Source organism: Habropoda laboriosa, unplaced genomic scaffold, assembly GCF_001263275.1.
Source record: "Habropoda laboriosa isolate 0110345459 unplaced genomic scaffold, ASM126327v1 scaffold12, whole genome shotgun sequence".
Taxonomy (NCBI): Eukaryota; Metazoa; Arthropoda; class Insecta; order Hymenoptera; family Apidae; genus Habropoda; species Habropoda laboriosa.
In genome coordinates this window covers 566,202-578,926 of record NW_017100132.1, presented here as the reverse complement: position 1 = coordinate 578,926, position 12,725 = coordinate 566,202, and positions in this window count along the sequence as shown.

The window sequence follows — 12,725 nt, the reverse complement described above, 5'->3', positions numbered from 1 at the left end:
AAAATATACGGTGGCCTAACAGAAACGCTGTCGACTATTGTGCCCCTTATCACTCATACCTCTCGAGAGCTCTTAGAAAAGAATTCTTTTCCACTGTCGCTGATAGTACTCGCGATGTCTTACGTGTGTACACGCCACGCAGAAATTTTCCTCCTTGCTACTGTGATTTCTTTGCTTCTCCTTGTCATTCTCAATTTTTTTGTATCATTTGAAAAAGTGAATTTTAGGTATTTCTAAAAATAAATCTATATCAAATACTAACCGAATTATCTCTGTCAAGATAAAAAAAAAAAACTTTTCATTGAAAATCAATGATTTCGAAAAGAAAAAAAAAGAAAAATCTTGATACCTCGCTGACTTCCAAGTCCACTTCCTGTTAATTCGCGTTATCTCCCTTAATTCTCGCGATCTCGAGGATTTTATGAACAGTCCTATCGATTCGAATTTTTTCAACTTTCGAAGAACTGCCATTAGAGAAAATGGCTTTACTTTTATCCCGTACAAAAAGTAAAATAAAATTCAAGCGTAAACCAGACAAAAGAGGCGAATGATATATAAAAGAAGGACAGGTTGCATGATGGATCGCTTAATCTACAAAGTAACTCTCTAATATTTGTTGCTTGGACGTTCAATACGTTAATGCTCCATTAAATTATGAAAAAAAAATCCTGGAGGATAACGAACGATAACGGCAGGAGCATGTGGATCGGGGTAATCTCCCCGTGGCATCGATACTGGCGGAATACTTAACATGTGTCGTCCATTAGACAATCCGCTGTATCCACAGCGGCCGTTACATGCATAGGAATGCGATTACACCGCATATTACATGCGCGGCCACGTTTGCACTCGCAGGTACGTATGTACACAGCCCCCTTTCCTTCACCGATCACTGGCTTCATTCTCCGGGGTGTACAGTTAATGATGACTCGACCCTGTCTTCCGTTCTCGTGCGCAAGCCTAATCGTCAGGCTCTTCAACGTGATTATAAATCGTAGATTAATAGACTGCCAATGTTTATTGCAATTATAATACAATTTAGGTATTCGTTACAAGTGAGACACCCTGTATAAAATCACTTTTATCAGGGACAGAATTTATATTCTTTTTCAAGTTAATCACACTAGTACGGAAAAATGTGTAAAATAATAAAATATAAAATTTCTTTACATTCTACCATTAGAGCTACCATTTTCTACTTTTTCCATTTTTATATATTTACTATTCGAAGAAACTTTGTTTCATAATATTATCAATTTTCCTAACACAGGGTTCTTTATCGATTTTTAAATTCGTTCGTTTGGTAATATGTTAATAAGTGGAGGTTTTTTTAATCACACTTCTTGGGAAAATGGTAAATTCTCTAATAGTAGGTGTCTTAAATATGAAGCTATAGTATCCAATAGTAACTCGTGAGTAAATCAGTGTCGAATAGGAAATATAACGTAAAATATCTTAATTGGTACAATTTCGACAATTCTACCCTACCTCTTATTTAAATATTTTCTAAACTGGAGCTGTAAGCATATAAATACATATGCACTTATATACATCACACGTTTTCCCAGTTAGAAACACTTCGGAAATTTTCCATAATATTTTTCTTCGAATAAAACCACGATTGCTTAACCCCTTAACATATGATTTCTTTTCTGACTGTGCATCTAAGCGTCAGCCATTTTCTGTTTTAGTACTGTACCAGGTAAGAAAAACTAATCTGTCACAAATAAATTACGTTTAGCGATCCTCAGTCTTACAAATTCAAACGAAAATCAGTATTACAGTTACTTTTTCTTACTAATATAACTATTTTTCTCACATCTTCGCCAGAATCTCTGCCACGAGTCTGAGACGTTGTCATATGTTAAGGGGTTAAAGTATCGAGAAAAGGTATGAAATTATCCCAAAATCGAACGATCCATTGGTGGAACACGTTATATATATATATACTTATGTGTGTATACACGCGACCATCGATGCGATGGATCCTCGAGGAGGGCCAGGATGGTCAGCGGGATATGGGATAACACGCGCGATTGGGTCCAGAGTGTATACTTGTTATTTGGCGAGTGGAAGTATCGTGGATCGGGCCGCATGCATAAGGCCAGAGCCATTCGTGTGCAGCCGCGCGCATGTGGCCGCGTATATTTTTTTACAATAGCCCCGGGTTATTGTATTTAAATCCAGAAGCACTCTCGCGCCGTGTCCTCTGCTCTCTGTCCAGCGCAGACACGAAAGCCCTGGGAATCTGCTCTCCAGGTAACAGCTGTTTTAGAGGGAACGCGTTTTCCGCATTTTTAGCTACGGCCGCGCACAGTTCTACCAATTACGCGAGTGTCTGGAAAGAGTAGACGCGAAGCTTCGATTTTTACCTTGGAGAAAGCGATCCTCAACTCTCTCTGGCTCGTTCGTCATCGAAAGAATTACGCTAATGCTCCTAACAAGTTCTCAGTTCCATGAAACATGGTTGTTAAAAGTTCACTCTCTCAGGTACAGAGGGCAAGGAACGTTTTAATATTACTGGTACAGAAAGAAAACACGTCTCTGGTATTTCATTTTTATGTCTTGTATCTTACGTTTGTTCGGAAATATATAATTACGGTTTTTTTAATAGGATGATTACTGTTTAATTCGTGAAAATTCTGAGATTTGCAAATTTGAAAGTTTCAAAGTTTGAATATATGAAAATTTGTAGGACGTTTGAGAATTTAGAAATTTGAAGGTTTGGACAGTTGTATCTTTGAAAATTTGAAATCTTGAAAATTTGGATATTTGAAAGTATGGAAGGTGCATCTTTGAAAATTTGAAAGTTTAGAAAGTTGCATCTTCGAAAATTTGGTAAGTTGAAAATGTGATATCTTACAATTTTGGAAAGTTACATCTTTGAAAATTTGAAAGTTTATAAATTTTAATATATGAAAATTTGGAAAGTTGCATCTTCGAAAATTTGAACATTTAAAATCTCGAAAATTTGAAAAGCTGCATTTTTGAAAATTGGAAAGTTGGAAAATTTCAAAATTTGGATATTTAAAATAACAGAATGAAAAATTTCGTATAAAAAAAACTTCTTATTATGTGAAAATAAATTGTCAAAGAAGTGACATTCTCGCAGAGGCCAAGCTAGTCCAACCCTTTATCGTAGCGTAACGATTTAAAAGAATAGAGATTAATGGAAACACTTGTACAGATCAATAGGTTCCTCTGTCAGGAATGGCAAAACGTCCAGTTTTTTGACGTCCAGTTAACACGATCAGGCTGGAGATATTCATAGCTGGGAACACAGGGTGTACGAATTTTGGTCGAACAAATTCGAGAGCTTTTTCCGTGTATGGGACTGTGTATGAAATATAGACAGGTATCTCGTGCAGATATTTGTATTGATGATAACCACAACGTAACATGTACACCTCCGTCGGTTGCTAATGGGTGAAATTTGTTTCATCATTGCCTTTGGGCGGCTTCGCCCGATTTCAAATCTCTCTGAATTCACGCAACCTTTCCCCACTCTCTTTCTTCAGCTTCTCCATTCCGCTTGTGTTCGTGTTCATGGAAACCTGACGGGACAACGATAAAATATCCGTCTCAATTATTCAGACTGAATGCTGGGTACAGAAGACCTTTGCCTCGTGGAATATGTATATCGCTAGAAACACGGATGGTAATAATCGATAGCGCCTCTGATAAATTGGCACGACCCTTTTTGGCACCGTGTTGTTAAGTAATTAAAACGTGGCGAATGGTTATATTGCTGATATCGTTCGATCAGCTGTGTTTTTCGATGTAGATTAGAAGTTTGGAAAAAATGAAATTGTGGACGGACGATTCTTGCATACTGAGATGATTGAAAGATTAATAGAGGCTTCTTGGGAACTTAAATTTTTAGAATTTGCGAAGCATTCGTATTTGGAAAGTTTGCAGTTTTTAAATGTACAGATTTTAAGTTTTCCAAATATTCAAATTCTCTGATATTTAAACTTTTCTTTATATTTTCAAACTTTTCACCTTCGAATCTTCTAATTTTTATACTTCCGATCTTCAAATTTTCAGATTCTCAAATTTTCCAAATATTTAAATTCTCTGATATGAAAATTAGAGGATTTGAAGATCAAAAGTTTGACAATATAAAAATAAGTTTAAATATTTCCGATTTTCTAATTTTCAGATTCTCAAATTTTCAAATTTTCCAAATATTCAAATTCTCTGATATTTAAACTTTTCTTTATATTTTCAAATTATTCACCTTCGAATCCTCTAATTTTTATATGAATTTGAATATTTGGAAAATTTGAAAATTTGAGAATCTGAAAATTAGAAAATCGGAAATATTTAAACTTATTTTTATATTGTCAAACTTTTGATCTTCAAATCCTCTAATTTTCATATTTCCGATTTTCAATTTTTCACATTCTCAAATCTTCGGAACATCGTAATTCTTAAATCTTTGACTTTTCCAATTTTCAAATCACGAAATCTTCCATTTTTCACATTTCCGAATCCCCGAGTTTTCAAATTTTCTAATCAATGCAATTTCAAATCGTCAAATTTTCAACATTCCGAAATCTATTACCAAATTTCTAAAACCGTACTATATCTTCTTCATATCGGTGAAAATTCCGACTCTCGTTCTATAACACATGCCCCACATTTGTTCTCTGAAATTTTAAATGATCCATCTCGCGAAATTTAGACGTTCCACGTCGATTCTCATGCCCGACAATAAATTTTCGACTCGCCCCGGCAAAAATTTATTAAGCATCCAGCGACTCTGCATAATAAACGTTCCTGGAAATCGCAATATGGTAAAGTTCGTGTGCCTGTGAACCGTGCGAATCTGTTTTCAACGCGAGAAATAGAAGACGAATGTCGATAAGTCAGAAACGCTATAACGAAACTGAAATCCACGGATTTTAGCATGAAAATAGTTCGACGGCCGATGTATTCGGCGCGTTGAAGGGTATAAAACATTTTCCAGATATCCTCGCTCAAACATGATAGACTTTATCTGGCTGGTAACGAAAACCATTCTGAAAATGGATTCGATGAAGCCTTTTAGGTTTTGGAATAAAGAGAAAAATACTCGATCGCGTTCAAATCGTTCAACAATGTTTCACCAAACGCAGATTCTTACGAATTCTTTAAAATTAATTTTCTATAAAATGCATAAATGTATCTACTTGAATTGCTTCGAACGAAAGTTACTTTATAATCCAACGAAACTGTCAGTTTCTGTGTTGTAACGTTGATTAAAATTTAAATTACATAGAGTTACTCTGTTCATCGAATAATTAACTTTATGATTAATTTAAGAAGATATTTCGAGGAATTATAGAACAGATATTTCTGACGAACATTTTCGTGAAATATTTCATTTCCATTTGAGATATCTATTTTTAGAAGAAAATTGGGTTAATATACCTGTGCCTTGTTATCAGTAATATGTGTCGCCTAATTATATGAGCCTCTTATCTTCGAAATAGACCAAAGATTGCATTATGTACAAATCATTAGGTTTATCTTAATAACGACCTGCATTGTCATATTTACGGAGATACAATCCTATTGAAATATTGTCTAACCATTGTAAAATCTCGACGATATGTAAACATTTTCGAGAATGTACTTCATTTTGTCAATGTTCATACGCTTAATTAGTCAGGAACGTTTTAATCGTCATCAAAATTTGAACCGGATAAGCCGAATTTTATATCGAAATTTACATGAATATTTCGAAACATACCTCTAAATTCGACGTGAAACGTAATTGCCTTCTCGTTCCACAGTATTTTCCCAGTACTTTGGTACAGCTTTTATGCCACAGCTACAAAAATTCTTTGTTTCTTCATTGAAATATTTTTCGTTTTCGACGCGAAATTGTGGGATGACCTAATATTATTTTCGAAAAGTATATTGATTTCAGCGGTATTTCAGATATAATCCATTAAGAGATCAGAAATAATCGATCAGAAAGGATCGATCAACTTTCAGAAATAATAGATCAGAAATAATCGCTATACAAAAGACTTTGCAAGGCGGAAGTCAAGATTTCTCAAGGAGCATTGTGAATTTAATCCAGTTTTGACACATCCAACAGTTCAGCTCCAGTAGTTTAGTCAACTGGCTCGTACACATGGCACAAATAACTCGGTCGACCAGTGATTTAGTTAAGTTCGAGCTGCCGTCCATATGAATTTAGCGAAATATTTTGTGTAGTTCTGTTTAGCAACACGTGATCACTGTAAAATGAAGGTAATCGTTGAATCACCGGTACACCTTAATAATGATGTCCGAAAAATCTTCAGGTTAAAAGCTTCTAAAACACTCCTTTCTGAACATATAAGTTCAAGTATTTTCAGCTGAAACAAAGTTTCAGTCATTTTTGATCAAAAGTTTGGAATTACGATTCGTTTAGAAAGAGGCAGAAATTGAAAAAAATTAACTTAAAAAATAAGTTAGTTCGAAGAGATTGACAAGTGATACCATACTCGTTAACACTGCAACGATATTACAGTTCTATTTACACAGGTCAACTTTTGATCGAAACACGCGGTTATTTTAATACTAGCCACACATTTCTCATTCCAAGTGCAAGAAAACGGCGATAAAAAATCGTACATGAACGTTTAACAGGTCGTTATAAAGGGCAGACCACGATCTTCAAATTTACGCTGATTTCAATCACGAAACAAATTTTTCAACTTTTGTACAGTGGTTTGATTTTGCAAAATTTTCGTAGATAAATCATGTTCACTTACTCGTCCCGCTTCCCAGTGAAAAATCATCTTCGAGGAGAATCAACTCACCCAAGTGAAAGTAGAGGCTTCGTTCTTTAAAACGACTCCAGATATATCATTGTACGATTTTTTTTCACGAAGTTATAACAGTTCAAAGATCGACAATTTTTCCGCTCAAATTTCTCGATCTTTCAATTTTACCGCCAACGGTAAAAATAGCGCGAAATTCGAAAGAAATCGAATGTCTTTAAATCATGGGCGTCCAACCTATCGATTTTCCTGGGCCATACGAAATATATGATACAGTTAATCGTACATAAGTAACAAAACCTCCTTTATTTTTTAATATTTTTTATTATAATGCAATTGAGTCGTGAAAAATATCGCTAAAAATCACACAATAATGTTCAAAGTTTACGATATTGTGCTGTTCAGGGCCACATTGCGGCCCGCGGGCCGCAGGTTGGACACGCCTGCTTTAAATAGTCTCCTTTCCTCGCGCTAGACGAAACAATTCCACTCTCTCCCATCGTTTTCTTTCCCCTACTTCCCCTCCCTGTTATACACACGCATATTCGGCGAATCACCTTTCCCGGAAGCATAAAACGGCGCGCGCGTCGGCACGTGGCCGTGTTAGGGCCGCATCGAATAATACAGTCGTCCATAGACGAGATAGTTAGCCGATGGTTACTTCTGCGTACCGGAGCCCGGTGTGTTCCATAAAGCTCACGGTAAATCGACTGTGTGAGCCATGCACAGCCAGCAACCTTCCCCCCCTCTCTCTCTCTCTCTTACACACGTACGTACACACTCTGTCGCTCTTTCTTGCCTCTTTCTCGTGTTGCACGTACGTGTGGCGAACGTAGTAGCAGCGATGACGTGGAGGGGGAAGGGGCAGGGTTGGGAATACAGCCGGAGGATGGGAAACCATTATTGAAATGCAGTAAATGGCCGTGAGTTTCAATTGCCCCTGGGTGCTTCGAGCGTGCCGTAGGAAAGAGAGGCGCCTATCGCCCTGGCCGCCGCTCACCCCCCAAAGCGAAACCACCCTTCCACGGATGGGAGGGAATTACGAGAATTCGCGATGATTCCGCTAGCTCTCGGCGCACGAAAACACACGGGTGCACCGATCGGCCTACGGGCTGCTCGCCTTCGATGGTGGGGCTATTACCTAACCTAGAATGCTTTCTGACAGTGGAGATGCTAAGAGATTTTTTATTATCATTTCCTTCCTTTTTTGGTATGTTTATTAACCCTTTGCACTAGAAGGTCTTTTTGCTATAGGGAAGCAGCAAATCTTGCTACTTGTGTTAAAAAATTAATATTTATTGTCTTCGAAATTGATATTTAATGTTTGCTAACAAATTGAATGAAGTTTTTTGAAGCTAACACAGAAATAAATCATACGTATATTGACAAATATAACTGTTTTTATATTATACAAGATCTTGTAACATTTGATTAGAAATTGGTTCCTTCAGACTGTTTTACTTCTTAGACATTTATGGGAGGCCATAGACCTGTTGTTCTGTAAAATGGCAGCTTCAAGAGAGTCTCGATTAATTATTTACTAAATGGTACACAATAATGTCGTGTCTCAGTCGCCACACGAGTGCAAAGGGTTAAGTTCGTCGAAAGGGAAATAACGAGTAATGAAATTCTGCAATAAATAATGGAAATATAGGGTTAACAAATGTGTGACAATGGAAGCTTACTGGTCCGTTTTTTGGGGTTAGTTTAACAAGGGGTATTACCAAACTGATATACGCTGATTTTGATAAAATTTTCCATACAGTTGGAGAATCTGGAAATTTGTTTTGCTGCTAATATTCGTGTTTAGGGGATGAAATCCTCTAACTGTGGGGTTCCGACAACTATTAATTAGGATAACTCGAAAACGAATTGACGTAGAGAAAAATGTTATATAAGAATCTTGCGTGGTTTTTCACGAGGAATAATCTGATGCAAACGAAATTTAGACAAAATCACAGATGGCGTCACTGTAGCTGAAAATATCTTATTTTTATAAATATTATCTATACGACACGCATCTGATAAAATGAGAAAAAGTCGATACTTGGTCAGCGCGAATACAGCATTTCACTTGACTTCTTATGAAGTTGAAATCCATGAAATTTACAAAATTACCTGTTTTCTTACCACGAATCGTGGTAGGTTTGGTAATAAAAGTAAATAACTAAAAATAAAAAGTAAGCAAAAGATAAATTTTGTAATAAAAATCTCTAAGGTATTTTGTGAAGTGCAACCATTTTCATTACAGTTAGAGCATAGATGTTCGATGATCCATAACTGGATAGACGAAACATTTTTTTCTTCATTTCTCTTTTTCTCCAAGGAAAACTTTTTAAAGGAACAAAATGATACAACTGTAAATCAAAAGAATACAACATTAATTGTAACACAAACGAAGTTAGATTATTCACATATAAAATCCCCGTACAAATGTATCTCCCATTAAAAGAGCATAACGAAACCACAGCCCAAATAAATATCCGCACATTCTTCGTTCGAAATTTCTCTCGATGTTTTATGTCCATTATTTAGCCATTAAAACGAGGAATAAAGGCAAACTATTACCGGATTGTACAATTTATCATGACACTATGTTATGTAAATGGCTAGGAAATATTAAACGCAACAATGTAACGCAGATGTAACTTTTTAATCAAATTTATGGATTTACATTTATCTCCCTTTTAACCCCGTAAGATAAACAATGAACAAAAAAAAAAAAAAATTCACTCGGAATAAGACATTCTCTGCTTCAATGTAAATACCATCGATACACTCGTGTTTCCATTGAATTTCGCGTTCGATTAGAATTTAGATGATTTACAGGGAAAACGTGAACCGGTCATGGAAGATTCTATTCAATCATTCGCGCGGGGAACATGTGACCAATTCCCCAGAATAATTGCTGTTTGCATTTATTATGCATCTCGTGGCGTGTTACACAAGCTGCAGTATTATTTGAGCAACGTGAACGTTATAATAGATACAAACAAAGCGCGATACATAGTCGTTTCATGTTCCTCGGATAATATAAAGGTTAGCGATGTCCCTAATTGGGGATAATCGGGGGATTCTGTCCGGATAATACGGATCCACGTCGAACTGTAGCCTCGAATATTTATTTAGGTAGGTTTCCAGACCGAGATTTCGGATTCACAGGAATACTGTCACATCGATACTCGTTAAAATTCATTTAATTCTCCTCATTTTTCATCATTTACCCTTTATATCCCAAATTATTAGTTCCCCGTGAAAGAAAATATTCCCTCTGATTTTATTATTAATATCGTCTCTAAGAGCACGTTTATATCCCGAATTATTACTTCTCCATAAAAAAAATATATTTCGTTTGATTTTATTATTAATGCCATCTGTAAGAACATATTTGTACAGTTTTCTCATGCTTACATACACGGTGTTCTACAGGGTGTCCCGTAACTTTTTTCTTTACCAAAATGTTGGTTGAAGCTTGGTTTTTGAATTATTAACGAAAAACACTGGCCAATCAGAGCGCGCGTAGAGTCCGCGCTCCGTGACGGGAGCGCAGCGACTCGTCGCGCGCGATCGTGAACAAACGAGTACGCGCGACTTCTCGGTTATCGGTTGCTGTCAGAAAAATGTGACTTTGCACCGCTATTTTTATAAGGCTTAGAGAAATGGTTTGTTGCCGTCATTCCGGTGCAAAGTCAAATTTTTGTGACAGAGACCGATAACCCAGAAGTCACGCGAACGCGTTTGTTCACGATCGCTATTTTTATAAGGCTTAGAGAAATGGTTTGTTGCCGTCATTCCGGTGCAAAGTCAAATTTTTGTCACAGAGACCGATAACCCAGAAGTCACGCGAACGCGTTTGTTCACGATCGTGCGCGGATGAGTCTCTGCGCTCCCGTGCCTGGACGCGGGCTCTACACGCGCTCTGATTGGCCAGTGTTTTTCGTTAATAATTCAAAAACGAAGCTTCAATCAACATTTTGGTCAAGGAAAAAGTTGTTCAGAGTCAACCCAGCAACCCCTCATTTCCGGGTGTTCGAGGAGTTACGGGACACTCTGTATAATCGAGGCTATTGCAAAATATGGAATAAAATTGTTTCACGAAAGTCTTAGTTTTCGAGAGAATTGAAGATTTTGGTTGAAAGTCCAAAAGTAAGCGAGAATCGCTTTGAAGAAAGTTTTGCTTTCTGGTAAGGAAAGACATGGCAATAGTGTAATGCTGGCTATGATAATTACCGGTAAATATTATACAGTATTTTTACAATGTTGAGTGAAAAAGGGTTAAACTTCTTACGAGCATATTGGTCGTAATAAAATGCTTAATAAGAAGTTTGAAAATTATTTAATCTTCCAGCAGTGACGTTACGTCGTTAAATTTTTTCGGACAAGAAGTCAACTAGAAGAAACTATTTTAATTAAAATTTCTTCGTAATTCTATCATAAGTAATTCCCTTCGTTAAGTCATATTTGAAAAATAGAATTAGTTTCCTCTTTTTTTTTTTTTTATTAGTTTAAGTTATTCACTGATAGATCGGTAAGGAGTTACGGTATTATTGCTAGAAGGTTAAGTATTTCATTTTCTTTTTTTTCACGTGAGAAATATTAGTCTTTGCGTAAATTCTGAAGTTTCTCACACTGAAGGGTGAGAAATTCTTCGTAGCAACAATTAAAATCGCAGCTACGAGGCACGGATTTAATTGGTTTAATCTACGGGTCGGCTAATTGGTCTACAGATTAAAACCAGCAAAGTAATTCGTCATTCTCAGCTCTTGCAGTGTTAATTCAAAATCAACAAATATTGTCCATGGTTGTGTATTCTTTAAATAGAGAACCGAGGACAATTGAAAAATGCACGGAATCGTCTGACCTATTCGGTTATTATTGTGATCCACTTATATATCGAAACGTGTATGTCCAGTATTCCTCTGTGAACTTGAAGACATTTACTTATCGATTCCTTTTATAGCCTTAGAAATTCTTGCTATTCTGTGAAATCTCACTTAGCGTGTCCTGGATAGACGTTTAATAAAAGAAGACTGAGGTTCTCGTTTTATCGCGAATAATGCAAAGTTTGAAGTTTCGAACGACGTTTTCGGGACATTTTTTTCGGAAATGAGGTTTCCTGCTGTCAACTCGTTTTCTTCTTTTTGTAAGATAAAAGGCAATTTAGAAAAAGATCAAATTGAAGATTACAGGGGTATGGTAAATTTATGAAAGCGAAGAAATAATGTGTTGGAATAGAAGTTAAATTGTGACTCATCAGTTTGAAGATTCTCGTTAGTTTTTAATCTCACCTTGATCTAAATATCTGTGTGCAATTTAAAACTCTCATTAGCCTTTTCGAAAATTGCAAAAATTTCTGCAACCCGAAAGTTGTATCATCCTTTACAAGGATTATACATAATTTAAAATTCTCATTGCTATTTATAACAGTGCTAAATAAAAATCCGATTATTCTTTATACAAGTTCACATACCTTAAAATTTCTGCTAGCCTCAACAAAATTCATGAAATTAAAAATTTGTATCAACCTGAACTGTCAAATGACCAAATGACTGTCCCAAAAGCCAGCTTTCTCTTCACAAAAATGTCTACGTTTTCAAATTAACATTATTCCCAATTAGGAAACAACGAGCAAAATTCAAAATACTCGAAATACAAAAATACTTAAAATTCAACATAAAAATTCTCTTGGAAAATCTCTCCCAAAAGACAGCTACTTGTCAGAAAGTACTCTAACTCGGAGTAGGGTGGGCGTAAAATTAATTAAACGTTTCTACGTTCTCGCAACAGTGTATCTTACACGAAGACTATTTCCGCGTTGTCTGATCGTCGTTCGCAAATAGTACGCGTTCAATGGTCTCGTGAAGAGTGTGTACGCGTCGTCCTGCCGATCCCTGTCCACCCCTACGCGAACAGGCCCAGGGAAAGTCCCAAAGGGGCGGAGTCACCCCCACCGAGCGCGCTGGG